Below are 15,660 nucleotides of genomic sequence, written 5' to 3' on the forward strand. Positions count from 1 at the left end.
GCAAACGTGGTACACACACACACACACACACACACGGTGGAGAATTATTCGGCTTGAAAAGGAAAGAGGTTCTCACACAGGCTACAACATGGATGAACCTTGAGGACATCATGTCAAGTGAAATAAGCCACTCACAAACAGAAATACTAGAGGATTCCACTTAGTAAGGTATCTAGAGTTGTCACGGTTATAAAGACAGGAAGTGAACGCTGGCTGCCAAGGCCTGCGGGGAGGAGGGGATGGGGAGTTGCTGTTTAATGGGTACAGAGTGTTTCAGTTTGGGAAGATGGAGACTTCTGGAAATGGGTTCTACTGTTGGCTCCACAACAGTGTGAATGCACTTAATGTCACTTAACTGTACATTTAAGCTTACACTTACACTTCCCAATACTTAAGACAGTCAATTTTATGTTATGTCTATTTTGCCACAATTTAAAATATAGTAATTTAAGGGGCACTAAAAACCTTGGTCATCAAGATAATATTCTAATGCAATATTTTAAAAAATAAAAATTAGTGCAAAAAAAGAGTCCAAAAGGAAAACACACCAACATTTTAAATTAAGACAGGATCAGGGGCAGTGTTGTATCAAACTACCCTGGAATCTGCCTCAGGAGGAAAAATCAGCAGCACAGATGCCGAAGGACACACTCCCTCGAGAGCTCGTGGGAATCTTAAGGGTAGATGGGCCATGGAGTTCCCCGATATTGAAATACTGAAATATTGAAAAAGCTCCTAGATGATTCTGATATTCAGCATTCTCTGCCCCATCCCACCCACCCCACCCCCCCAAAAAAAGGAAAAGAAAAATTTCAGCATGTATTGGAGAAAACTGAGGTCCAACGCGGTTAACTTGGACTTACTGGAGGTCACAGCTAGTTAGCAGATGAATTCCTGGTGGAACGCCTGGTTGCTCAATGACCTGGTTGCTCAAGGATGCCTCTGGGAGCTGGATGCCCTGGTGTCCCATTCCGGGGCAGTTCCGCCTCAGGGGCCCTGTGACTCAGCTTTGAGGTGCCCTTTTGGACACCAAGACTGCACATCTGTGGCCTGAGCTTTTGGGCAGTTTACCCACCTTCCAGCCCCAGGCTGATTTTAAAATGTGCTTCAGACCTAACCTCCCAGCACCCGGCTGCCCTTTGCCAACTCTCCTGGGAAGTCACAGATGGGGAGGCCTCAGACAAGTTTGTGCAGCAACACCTGGGGTTTAGGTGTCGCCATTAGCAATGCAAATGCAGGGGAGTGTCAGCTGATTTATTAAATGGAGCCCTTGGAACATCCTCATGCCCTACTTGGGTTCATCTGTCATCCCCTCGGCAGCCCTGGGAGCTGGGTGGATGGACTGCATGTGCTAACCCAGCTCCATTAATTTCGTCTCAGGGCTCCAGATTTATGGAGGCTTTTTTCTTTTGGGATCCCAATGATTAGAGTCAGGAGATCCTGTCACGAACCCGGTAGGCTCCCACCCTCTCTCTGCATCTTTTCTTTACCGGGGAGGAGACCATTCATTTCTTTCTTTCTCAGCCCACAGGGTCTGGCCCTGCCTGCTTCTCCGAGGGCATGGGCAGCCCCTCCAGCTGCACTGCCCCCCACCCTGGGCCTTTGTGGTTCCTTCTTGCCGACACACCTTGCCCTGCCCTTTTCCATTCCCCAAGCCCCCGGCCTCTTCCCGTTGTTCAGTGGATCTCAGCTGGGGGTGATTTGGCCCCGCAGGAGACATCTGGCAATGTCTGGAGACACTTGGATTGTCCCAGCTGGGCCGTTAGGGTGGTGTTATTGGCATCTAGTGCGTAGAGGGCAAGGCTGCTACAGATGGTACGGTGCCCAGGACGGCCCCTCCCCCTGCACTGAGACAAAGAATTAACTGGCCCCAAATGTCAATATACTGAGGTTGACAAACCCTGCCCCAGTTCACCAGACCCACTAGCTGTAGCTCAAGCATCACTTCCTCCCCCGGGGAAGCCATCCCTATGGAACTTTGTTGCCGTCTTCACTCCCCACCCCCACCAGATGCAGACCAGACTCTGCCATTTTCAGGGCATGCCCCTTCCTCCTTTAGAGTACTTATCTTAACTGGTCATTATTTTTCTGTGCTCCTGTTTGATTATGTTCATCCCTGTGCTCTAAGCTGCACAAGGTCAGGGACATTGTCTGTTCTCACTCACCTGAGTATCCCCTGAGCAGAGCAAGTTGCTTGATGCATAGTAAGTCCTATTAGATTTATTGATGAATCAATGGATACACCCTACTTCTATACTCCCCATGGAGGACTCACCAGGTTCAAGGCACCCCGGGACTGTTGGACGGAAATAGTTCGGAAAGGGCTCAACTGGTGTATACTGCTGGGAGTTGGGTGTGGGGGGTATGGGGATGAAGGGCTCTGATCAAGTCTCTCCCTCCCACTCCATTTCCCCCTCCCTCTCATACCTCCCCTCCATCCTCCTCACCCTCCCCTTCTCCCTTTTCCCATCCTTACCCCTCTCTCTTCTCTCTCTCCTTCCCTCTCCCCTCTCTCCATTCCTCTCCCTTTTTCTCTCCCTCTATCCTTCCCTTTTTCCTTCCCAATAAACCAAATGGTTGTTGAGCACTTACTGAATACCAGGGATGATTAGGTATCAAGTATATGGTAACGAACAGGACAGACACAGAACTCAACTTCATTGACTGTCAGTCTATTGAGAAGATAGTCATGAAACAAGTTATCACACGTGTGATAAATAAATAAATAAATAAAGGGGAAGGAAATGGGGTTATGAGCAACAAGGCCAGGGGGATCTTAAGCAGGACAGGGAACAGCCAAAACTGATTTGATTTGGACTTCTGTTATGATTAGATTTTAGTTAACACAGAGTCTGGGTTTGGAGCCTGGCTCTCAAGGTTCAGATACCAGTTCTACTGCTCACTATGTGAAATTGAGCAAACTAGTTAATTTGCCTCATTCCTGTTTCTTCATCTATAAACTAAGAATAATATGACACTTACTTCATGGAATTATTGTGACGATTAAATGAACTAATGCATGTAAAGTGCTTAGGACAGTGTCAGACATGGTAAGCACTCAACAGACGTTACTCAATTTCATTAACCTGCATGTTTTTTTCATCCCCCCAGGGAAATAGAGGACTTTGGTTTTTGAAATTATTGCGGAGCCCCTTGTATCAGTTAAGATTAGACTTGACTGTGAGTAACAAAAGACCTGAAGTAAGAGGTAGAAGTTTATTTCCCTTTTGTGGTATGCATTGCCAGCTAGTGTGGCAACTCCACAGTCTTCAAAGTCCAAGAATTCTAGGTTATTGCTCTGTTACCTTCAACATGAAGATCCTACCTCGTGGCCCAGGCATAGCTGCTCTAGCCCCAGCCATCACATCTACATTCTAAGCCAGTTGGAAGGAGGAGGACACACCCTCTACCTAAAAGAACATTTCATGGTAGTTGCACACTTGCTTCTGCATCCATCCTTTGGGCCAGAACTTAGTCTCATGGTCAGGCTTATCTCCAAGGGAGGTGGGAAATATAGTCTTTATTCAAGGTAGCTGCATGTTCAACTGAAATGTGACGGGGAATCTATTGCTTAGGAAGAAGGAGAAAAGGAAATATCCCTTCCCTGAGGACAGTTAGCCATCTTTACCAATTGTCCTGACTTTGCTCTTAACATTGGAAGGGCAGGAAGGCACAGCCCGGTACCCAAAGTATTTCACTGATAACTAATGGTGAATCCAGAAGGACATATAGAACTCTTCTCTCCTTTGGCCTGAAGCTGTCCCTCAGAGTCCGCCTTTGGATTGAAATCTGGAATGGATTCTGACTGAGCCACCTGTTGAAGGGTTTCTCTCCTGGTGCCTTAGGGAACCACTGTCTTCTGGGCAGTCTCTTAATCATACAGCCCCCCTGGGTCCTGGACCCCTTAAACTCACCTACTCTCTTCCTCATTCCGCCTTTTCCCTTCCTTGGCCTTTAAGTCGGGTTGTTCAGCCACTCTTTATCATTAGGTTTTTAGTCTTGTGGTCATTTTCCCTGGTTGGAGGTAGAAAGCCTTAGGATGGCCATACTCCGGAGAGGAGGGTGCGAGGGAAACCAGACCCCAAAGGCCAGCCTCTGCCAGAATTCCTCAGATGCAGATGTGCCAGTTGCATGGGGGTTGCCTCCTTTAGCCCCTCTTGTTGTCCTGCAAGGCCATCTCAGGCTCTTCTCCACCTCGGGGTACTTTAGACAAAAGCCCCCTCTTATTAGCCTGTCCTGGTGTGTGCCTGCCCCAGAAGGACATGGTGGGTTCTCAGCTGTTCCAGAACAGGTTCCCCACTGCCCCTCAGGGACCACTAAGGATTGCAGCTCCGAGTTGAACATACAGCACTATGGAACCCTCAGGATCAATAGACTTTGCTCTTTATCAAGGCCCAGACAACTGCCTAGCCCCGCCAACTCTCGTGTGACCTTTTACACTCAGAGAGGTTGAGTAACTCCCAGAAAGGTAGAGATCTTGAAAGTGGTGGAGCCAGGGCTAGAATTCTGTTCTGATTCCCAGACTTTGTTCTTTGTGCTGTAAGAGTTGCCTCTCACTTCAATGTATATGATTAGTCAATGGTGTGGGGTGGGGGGAGTGAAGAATCAACAAAATTAATGGAACAAGTATTTACTGAGCCTCTACTAAGTGCCAGGCACTGGGGACACAAAAATGAATAAGACACAGCCCTTCAAGAAACTGTTTATGAGGAGTAAGACCCTACTCTGTGCATAAGCATGTCAGTAAAAAACTAGCCATTAGCCAGTCCTCCGTCTATGATCTAGCTTCCTCCTGAGAGTTTCTAAAGCATTTTGGTTTTTTTTCTAGGTTTTTAAAATTTTTATTTATTTTATTTTAATTTTTTATTAACATATAATGTATTATTTGTTTCAGGGGTACAGGTCTGTGATTCATCAGTCTTTCGCAATTCACAGTGCTCACCATAGTACATACCCTCCCCAATGTCCATCACCCCAGCTACCCCATCCTTCCCACCCTCCTTCACTCCAGCAACCCTCAGTTTGTTTCCTGAGATTAAGAGTCTCTTATGGTTTGTCTCCCTCTCTGGTTTCATCTTGTTTCATTTTTCCCTCCCTTTCCCTATGATCCTCTGTCTTGTTTCTCAAATTCCTCATATCAGTGAGATCATATGATACTTGTCTTTCTCTGACTGACTTATTTCGCTTAGCATAATACCCTCTAGTTTCATCCATGTCGTTGCAAATGGCAAGATTTCATTTTTTTGATAGCTGCATAATATTCAATTGTGTATATATATATATATATATATATATATATATATACACACCGCATCTTCTTTATCTACACATCTGTTGACGGACATCTAGGCTCTTTCCATAGTTTGGCTATTGTGGACATTGTCTAAAGCATTTTCTTTAGGTGATTGTCTGTCTATGAAAAGCACCCAAAATAAAGTCAACTGCATAGAACCAGTGACTAGTTCATGCGTTCTCGGACATTTCAAAGAATCGTCTCTGAGCTCTGGAAAATGCAGGACGCCCATTTAGGTAGAAGAACCTCAGATCCAACTGAATGTGTGTTCATGTGGCATGACTATAATGAATATATTTTAAAATTGTTCTTACATTTTGTAATTATAAATTCATATATGCTTATTGTAGAGAGGTTGAAAAATACAGAAGACAATAAAGAAAAATATATAAATGATTTATACTCATAGTTAATGGTTTAGTGTAACATTCTCAAAGTGTGCCACAGAGTCCAAATTCTTTTCATAATAATTCCAAACCACTATTTGTTTGGTTTATTCTTACTCTCTCATGAGTGTACAGCAGAGTTTTCCAGGAGGCACATAATGCATGATGATATCCTTACTCAGAACTGCACAGTTCCTGTGCTTGTGCAGAACTTTGTTTTTCCATTTTCTAATGTTAATTTTGAAATTAAGTATAATAACTATGTATAATTATAACTCACATGAACAACAGCTGTCTGTGATCCTCAATAATTTCCAAGAGCATAAAGGAGTCCTGAGCACAAAATGTTGATGGTTTAACGGTTTACTTTTTCCAGTCTTTGGCCTATGGGTATGGCTAATCATAACAAATTGGCACCACGTCATAGGTATAGTTTGTATCCTACTTTTTCAATTAGTTAATATATTATATATAAATATTTATATAAGCATTAACATATCTTTATGTTGTATCTCCTCAACAATAATAATAGCACTGCCATGAGCTGGGCCCTGTTCTAAGTACTGCACATAGCAACTTTTTGAGATAGGAACTATGATAATTTTTCCATTTTAAGAAAATTAATTAATGTTAATTAACTCACCCAGGGTTATAAAGTTAGGGAAAGACAGAATTGGAACTGGAATCCACACCTAGGTAAACCTAAAGCACAGTATTCAATTGTTGGGATGTTCCAGCATTTATAAATTCATTTTATAATTTTTTAACATTTAAGATTTCAATTTTTCACTGACATAAAATAATACTAGATGAGTACCTGTGAACACATAGCTTTGTTGGGATCTCTGATTATTTCCTTGTAATCAGTTCTTGGAAGTGAACTTATTGGGTCGAGGGAGATACCAATTTTTTCACAGTTTTGAAACATATTGCCAAATTATGTTCCCAAAAGTCGATACCCATTCACACGTCCACCCCAAATACTTGAAGACTGCCTTTCTCACTTCATCCTCACTAATAGTTTTGCAAACATGATAGGCAGAGGAAAGAGAGCGCCTTGCTTTAATCTCGAGGGAAGCTGAACACCATTTAAAATCTGTTTTGGCCATTTAAATTTATTCTAGTATAAATTGTTCATTTTTTATGATCTATTTTTATCTAATGAGATGAACCTGATTTTTATCCACACATTCCTGAGCTTATGCCTCAAAGTGAGTGTTGCCAACATTAATCATCACTCAGAGACTTGATCTGATAATAACACCACTTGATAAAAAATATCCAGAACTCCCTTATGGGACGTGCATGCAAAGTCATTATAAGCCACAGAGGAAAGAGGAAATTCCTCGTAGAAAGCATTATCACTTTTTAAAAAATTTTATTTGTTGTTGTTTTAGCCCACAACACTATATATTGCTTACTAAGCTTATTTACCAAGTTGGAGCCAAACAACTTTTTGGCTGTCTGCTAATATCAAGTCTTCTCTCAGAAGACTAGGAGTTATTACAGAAGTTATGTGTAGTGGAAACTGTTGGTCTTGTCTAATTTCCCTTCACCCGGCTGGTGCGCCCGTCTCCCAGGTGCTGTGAGCAATGCTGCTAATATCCAACAGCTGCCCCTGCCTCAGAGCATTCCCTGCGAACAAGAGTAGCTAAGCCCATAGGTTAGACACCCCCTCGTCCCCTAGAGACAGCCAGTAGGCAATGACTGACATGGAAATACGATAGGCTGACATCTTTGCCTCAAGGGAGACCCAGCCATGTGGTGCAGTTTGTGCTCCAGAACTTTCTGTGGGACCAGACAGACGCTAGTCTTTAGCTGAGACCACATCCATACATGGCTTTTTCTTTTCTCCTACTCTGCTTCCCTCATTTCTTTTCTCCTGAGAGCATTTTTTTCAATAAATTACTTTCATGGGAATCCCCACCTTAAGCTCTGCTTTCAGGGAGGTTTACTTATGACCGTCGGTACCAATAATGGTCATAGGAAAGAGACTCTAAAAATGGGGACCTAGAAGTGAATCACTCACTGACTGGATGAGAGCAAAGAACCTCCCTGGCAGTAGGCATGAGTATTGATAGCCTCTGACATGCTATAGCTACCAGGGGCTAAGAATTCCACTTACGGTGAGCTGGGGGCTGCATTAGTCAGTGCAATGTCTCTGGCATCGGAGAGGTATGGAGCAAAGAGTAAATCTGAGATTGTAGAGTTAGAGGACTGGTGCTAAGTGCCATTGATTCACTGAAGAGAGGAAATGCAAGTATTAAATATAAGTCAGCGATTCAAAGCTGAGAGCCTTTTGCAGCCAGAGGGCAGGTGGAGCTGAAGAGGAAGCCCAGAACTTAACTGTAAGGATAGCAGGGCTTCAGAGCAGATGGAATTCAGAGTTTAGGTGAATGTCCTATGCCAAAGACGGGACCCTGATAGGAAAAGAGTAGGACCCTAAGACTTGGAATACAGATATCTGAGGACATGCACTTGATAACCTTGAACCCCCTTGGCATGCATAAATGGCCCCACATCCCCTTGTCAGAAGATAGATTCCCCCTTCCTTTTTTTTTTTTTTTTTTTGAAGGTAATACTGAGCCTCAAATGAGGCTAGAGCCTTATAAAGTAATACTGGCCCTTCTTAAGGTCATCTACCACCTGCTCCCTCCTGGCCTCCAGACCTATAATTAGGGTCGAATCTCAGCAAATGCCACCAGAAGTGCCAAGCCTGCAAAGAAGGGAGAGGAGTTATATGCCAAAGATGGTTCAAGAACTGGTTACTGTGTACAACAGGAATTGGGTGGGCATGCCTAGGAGTGGGTCACGAGGATGCTGGGAGGTGGGAGCATAAAGGAACGTAAATATGGGTTAAGGGCCTCAGGAGACATGTTTAAGATATGGCTGTGGGAGTTGTTAGTATCTTAGAATAAGTGATAGATTGCATTAAATGAGATAGAGAGGCCAGACTGCCTGGTAGACTGTGGGGAAGAGATGCAAATTCTCAGAGAACTAAGCATGCTAGACTAGGTCATCTACATGGGACTGAAAATCACAAAGTTGACTTTGTTCTTCCATTTACCAACATGAAAAGGAGTGCATTGGGAGGGGCTGAGGGAGGTACCAGTACTATTGAGAAGCTCTGTAGAGGCCAAAACCAGGTTCCCTAGTAGCAATGATAATAATGGTGTCCCAGAAAAGCAGAGGCCAGATGGTAACACTTAACTATCAGAAGCCAGGGTCAATGTAATTCCTGCAATGGGCAGCAACATTGGAATGGCGCCCAGGGAGGTCAACCTGAAGTTATCTGTGAAGGTGGCTAATAGGTCATGTTGTCCCTAGAGCCAAGATAGATTATAGCCAGTAAGAACATTTACTTAACAGGTGAAGTTGAAAGAGATCAAGAATGGATGAACAGAAGCCTAGGGTCAAACCTTCCAAAAGAAAACCAGGGTTTCTTGCCCACACTGCAGACTTCCGTCAATTCTCAGATCCAGAACCCACTGATTGCACAAGGGGTTGGGGTCCCCATGTGAGAAGGTATGGAAGCAGTGATTCACCAGGTCCTTCTCCAAAAAGACCTGTAGGTCTTTTTTTTTTTTTCCTTAAGATTTTATTGATTTGTCAGAGAGACAGAGAGACAGAGAGACAGAACACAAGCAGGGGGAGTGGCAGGCAGAGGGAGAGGGAGAAGCAGGCTCCCTATAGGGAGCCCGATATGGGACTCGATCCCTGGACCCCGGGATCATAACCTGAGCCGAAGGCAGACGCTTAACCGACTGAGCCACCCAGGCGCCCCAAAGACCTGTAGGTCTTTACACAGGTAATTATACACTGGGGAAAGGGAAATATCTAGTTCTTTCAAGTGTGTTGGATACAAGTTCAGAGGTGATCCTGATACTAGAGAACCCAAAGTGTCATCAGGACCCCTTTTAGAGTAGAGACATATGCAGGCCAGGTAATAAGTTGAGCCCCGACCCAGGTTTGTCTCATAGTTGATAAACTGAGTCCATGAATCCACCCAGTGGTCATTTCCCCAGCTCCCAAATGTATACATGGAATGGACATTCTTAGCAATTTACAGAATATTTATACTCGTTCTTTGACCTATAGAGTAAAAGCAATTGTATTAGGAAAGGCCATGTGTCAGTCTCCCCAAACCATACCCTTTGGTGAATTTTGTATATCCAGACACTCTGCCTCGTAGGGGGAAAGGCAGATTGCTGCCACCCTCAAAGACATAAAGGATGTAGGGGTGGTAGTTCCCATTATGTCCTCATTGAATTTACCGGTCTGGCCCTTGAAAAACTGAATCATGGGGTATAACTGTGTACTGCTGAAAACTGAGAATACCCCCTACTTCAGCTGTTTTTCACTAGAGCAGATTAACACATCCTCATGTGTATGGTAGTCAACTATGACCTGGCAAATATGTGGTCTTAAATACCCATCAGAAAGGAGGATCAGAAGCAGTTGACATGTATATGTGATGAACGACAATACCCATTCAGAGTTTTATCTTAAGACCACATTCACCTTCCTCCTCTCTGTCCCAATGCAGTCCAAAGCGTTGTGGACCATCTGATGATTTTGCAGAACATCACCTCTGTCCACTCTATGGACAGCATCATATTAACCAAACCCGATGAGAGGTGACAAGTTCTTTGGATAAGTTGGCAAGATATGTGTGCTCTAATAATTCAGGGACTTGCTACATTGGTGAAGTTTTTAGGGATCCAGTGATTTGGATACGATATAAAATCCACGTTGGACTATCCTATCTAAGGCAAAGGTCAAGTTTTTGTGTTTTGTACCTTATACGACAAAGAAAGCGTCATAGTGCTTGATAGGCCTCTTTGGGTTTAGGAGGCAGCATATTCCACACTGGAATAGTGGGCCATTTATTGGGTGACACAGAAGCATTTCATGGGGATTGACTGAACAAGATATTTATGTTATAGAACACATAGCATAAATCAATAAATCTCTAACACTGTATTTCCCATCTCAGGTTCTCCTTCTAAGGAACCCAACACGAGACAGCTTCTTCCAAAGAGACCAAGTTGTCCAGGGCCAGAAGATGGAAACCTAGCTCTTGGTTCTATAGACTTTTCTCCTGACTGAATGGTCTAGGCATGTTTTCTGCCTCTCTAGGCCTCCATGTTCTTGTACACAAAGTGTGGGGTTTGTGTTAGTTCAGCGTTTTTTCAGCTTCTGCCATCAGATAACAGATAAGATTTATGGGCATGACACACTCCCACGGGTGTGTCTCTGGGTGCCAGTAAGAGAAGCTACGGTTATGGGCAATTCCCAGCAGGCTGGCTGTAACTCCATCCCATTGCTCCCACTCAGAAAAGAATATTGGAATGCAATGCAGTGAAAGGGGGGTAAGATGGTAGGAATAACCTTGGCACCGTTCCAGTTCGGTTTTTGAAACATCGGTCACAATCTATAATACTATCGTTGTGTTTTAAAAATTTCACAATGTCTTGGGGCGCCTGGGTGGCTCAGTCGTTAAGCGTCTGCCTTCGGCTCAGGTCATGATCCCAGGGTCCTGGGATCGAGTCCCACATCGGGCTCCCTCCTCGGCGAGAAGCCTGCTCTCCCTCTCCCACTCCCGCTGCTTGTGTTCCTGCTCTCGCTATCTCTGTCTCTGTCAAATAAATAAATAAAATCTTTAAAAAAAAAAAAAATTTCACAATGTCTTGACAACATGGTTCAGAACTGGTGGCTTCGAACGCTCTTTAAGATTACTTTCCACCTCCGAATTTTTAAATTCTGAGAATGGATCCCCCACAAAAGGAGTTCCAAAGCCTTTCTATAGTATCAAGTGTCACTGTGATACTTGAAGCAAGAGCACTCCTTTGTACACATAAGTTTGAATGTAAGTTGCATGTGTATTTGATACAACCTCACCTATCATGGCTCCTATATATGGAGTCATTCACCCCATATTAATTGATTGCCTACTCTTGTGCTATTTCTAAGATTTTAGAAGGGTAGGTTGGGAGGAGTTGTTTAAAATTCACTCCCTCTGTGGGGACTCACTGAATTCATCTCGAACAGTACAGTTTAATGAGAAAGAAAGGGGTTCTGTGGCCAGAGAATTCTAGGTCAGTTAAAATTTCTTTACCACAGGGGTGCCTGGGTGGCTCAGTTGGTTGAGCGTCTGGTTTCAGCTCAGGTCATGATCCCAGGGTCCTGGGGTTGAGCCCCACGTCAGGCTCCCGGCTCAGCGGGGATCCTGCTTCTCCCTTTCCCTCTACTGCCCCCCCCACTTGTGCGCTCTCATTCTCTCTCTCTGTGTCAAATAAATAAATAAAATTAAAAAAAGATTTCTTTACCACAGTCCTTCTCCAGTCCTTTAGTCCACTCTGTTACTATGCCTTGTGAATCTCCAGGGGAGAAATTTAGTCTGCAGTGTTTGCCAAAGATTTTGAACATGGAACTCCATAGAATAAACGTTTCCAGGAACGCACTTAAGAAAAGTCTGCAATACGAGGTTTCAACGTTTCCCGAGTAATTTGAGATAATACTGCAGTGACACCATCCACGCTGGCTTACCCACCACCAACAGAGTTATGCTCCTGAGTAATTGACAGAGCTGTCTCCTAAATGTCCTTCACTCCCTTCCCCATCCCTTCTTTCTTCGTCTTTAGTCCAGATTCCACAAAAGCCAGCAGTGGTTCCATTCTGGAAAGTGTATTGCTACCCATCTCAGGCACTGACAGACTTTTGTCGGGTAGTGTGGACCAGTGGTCAAGATATCTAGTTCCGGACCTTGCTCTGGCACCCAGTAGAAAGGTGACCAGCGGTGGGAGACTAAGAACCAATGAGAGAGAATAATTAAAATACAAGTGCTTTTGTTTGTGAAATGAGCTGACACATTTTTAATGTTGTTTAGAGATGTAGTTTTAAAAATAAAAGAAATTACCTGTCACACTTCCAGGCACATAGTCTATGAGCTTCTCAAGGATAAGAACCTGGAAAGTAATATTGTGAATGGTCCCATTTATTGAGTACTCTATGCCTGATCTATGCTAAATATTTTACATTCTGATCTTTGTTCATATGCTACCTCCTCAGAGAGGCCTTTCCTGACTATCCTATCTCAGATAGCCCCCATCACTCTCCGTATGCTAATCAGGCTCTATGCTTTATTGAATTATCACCACCCAACATGATATTATTTTTCTGCTTACTATTTGTGTCCCCAACTAGAATTTAAGCTTCATGAGGACAGAGGTTTTAGGGATTTTTTTCTGTGTTGTATCCTTAGTATCTAGAACAGTGCTTGGAACAGGGCAGGCCCTCAATAAAGTATTTATACAAGGAATACATAAATGAATGATCTTGTGGAATTCTAACCACAACCCTATGAGCTAAGTCCTATTATTAGCTCCATTTGATAGCTGAGGAGAATGGGTCACAAAGAGATTAAGTCATTTGCTGAAGGACGTAATAAGTAGTAGAGCCTGTATTCAGATCTAGGTATGACTGACTCATCTTTAGCCACCAGGCTATCCTGCCTTTTAATGAACACAAGCGTTGCTTCTCAGAAGGTCATCTCTGGCCTCTGTGGGGACTCACTGAAATGCAGATTTCTGGGGTTCACTCTGATATATCGACATGAGTGGAGGGAGGTCTGGGGGAGAAGAAGGTGAGGAAAGGCAGAGAAGAGCATCATGTCTGTTTGAGATCTCCATTCCCACATGGACCAGTGTGACCCCTTGGGAGTCCTGTCTGAATTCTTTGAGAGAGAAGGGATGCCGGAGAGGCAGAAGGAGCTGTTTTCATGAGGGGCTCCAGAAGACCTGAGAATCTTGAATGGAATGGAAAACAAATGCCGGAGGACGATCAGCTGGAGACTCCAGGAACCCCTTGGAAGGTGGGCAGCATTTGCTAGGGTCTGAGGTCCCTGTTTAAGCAAGTGCGGGCAAGGGTGCGCTACAGACATGTGAATCGCTTTTGTTATAGTGATTCTATTAGTACCTTCAAATGTTATTTTTCTGCTTCCAAGGTTTCTATTTTCCTTTGTCTGGTTGGGTCTGGGTGGTTCTGCTCCCTTAAGTCTTGCTGGCCTCCTGGGCTCTCATCCTGACGTTAACCAGAGGACAAGATGAAAGTGCAACGTTGATCCTTTCCTCCCTGGGACTACCTGTCATTCTTTGGTGGTTTTAAACAGAAAACAAAACGAAAAAAAGGCTGGAATAAAAACTACATGGGAGGATTCAGAATCAGCTCTGGAGTCCCACCCCTTGGCATCACATCCTTCTGGACATGGGTGAGCTCCAGAGAGAGAAAGGAGGCTTTTGTCCTCCCCTTGGTCCAGACCCAGCCACGTCGCTGTGCCTGCATCCTGCAGTATCACAGGATGTGAGTGAAGTTGCCCTTAATTTCCAGCAGCCGAGCTTGCTCGCAAGCGCCGCACCGCCGCCCCCCCGCCCCAGGATTGAGCTGTTAATTCACCACTCCTTTGTTTACACGTTAGTTAGATGAAGTACACCCACTCAGATTGTGAAACACCATTCATTGTTTTTGGCGAGTTACTCTTTAGGTGTAGTCAAGAAGTCTTATTCGGAGGGGTTCAAAAGTGTTTCATAGCCATGTCAACTCCATAGTTATGGCCCTAAGTAAAAACCTTGACCTGAGAAACAAGTTAAAACTCCCAATAGGTGAGTAAGTAATTAAGCAAGGGGCTGCATTTTATTGTGTAAATTACACTCTATTTACTGTAAAGCTCAGCTTCCAATAACCCTTATAAAGTCCTTACAGGTAATGACTTACCCATGAATAGTGAGTTCTAGGGCTGCAGAACAGAACATGTTTGTCCTTTAAAAGCTCTTGGGAAAGAGAAACTAGATTAAAATTGAAAAAAAAAAAAAAAAAGGCCGTTTTCCCAGTCTCCAGTCATTGAAGGCTTGGCGTGGGTTCAGGGGTGGAATCTTGGTTTTCCCCCCAAACCTCCCCAGGACAGGGTTATGCAAATCTTAGGTGTAGCAAGAGTTGGGCATGAAGTCAATTGGCAGTTTTGGAATGCTTGTAGCATATAGGCAAGTTGGTAGGATATTCTCTCTCTTCTCCTGGACCATTTTGCTTCTCATTTCCCTGGATATGAGAGGCATGTAATCATTGCTGTCAGGCCCACAAGATTGCACAACTCCACATGTGAATATTGCAACCCCCCCAGGGTTGTGTAAAACACCAATCCTTCTTCCTTTCTAATGGGGCCGTTCGTATCACTGCCTGCCAAAAGTGATGTTCATATCCAGCTGGATATTCCCTTCTAGCATTCTTTTCCCACCACCTGGTTCAGGTTAAGTGATGTTTTTCAGCTTGGTCTATTTTTACCTTTTCTTGTTCATCATTCAAAGATAAGACCTTTCAGCCAGTCCAAGGGATGGTGATATGTGTCATCTGGCACAAGGGAGACCTGGGTGGGTGAAAAAGAAAAGAGTCTAAGGTATGTGCCAAAGAGGCTGGGACATTCGTTCTGGAAAAGGTGTGAGAACTGGCTTGTGACAGAAAATAGTAGTTTTGATCCTGGATCTTGAATCTGGTGTTGAGTGTTAATAGACTGAGCTGAAATGAGGGCATATGGCATCATTGGCAGATGAGGAGAAGAGTGATGTCTCCCCTCCAGCCCCACCTCCCAATCGAAATAGGTTTTTTTGTTCTTTCTGCAAGAGGCATTTACTTACAAAAACAGCTGGTTCCCTTAGGAAGGATGTATCCAACTAATCCTCCACATAAATACTTGGCTTCAACACAGAAAATACGTTTGCCATATTCAGCATAAAGCTTGATTGCGCTTGCCTCTAGGACTTTGAGCGAGCTGGGCTGTTCTGCGCATTAGACACTATGGACATAGAGCCTAGGCTACCCGCAAGAACATTTCAAGAGCTAATTAAAATATCTGAGACCTGGGGAAAAAAAGAAAGAAATGTTATGCTTCCAAACTCTGGAAATTGTGAAATCCGAATCTTAAAATGTTTA

The sequence above is a fragment of the Mirounga leonina genome, unplaced genomic scaffold (assembly GCF_011800145.1).
Source record: "Mirounga leonina isolate KUSES-001 unplaced genomic scaffold, KU_Mleo_1.0 Mir_166, whole genome shotgun sequence".
Classification (NCBI taxonomy): Eukaryota; Metazoa; Chordata; class Mammalia; order Carnivora; family Phocidae; genus Mirounga; species Mirounga leonina.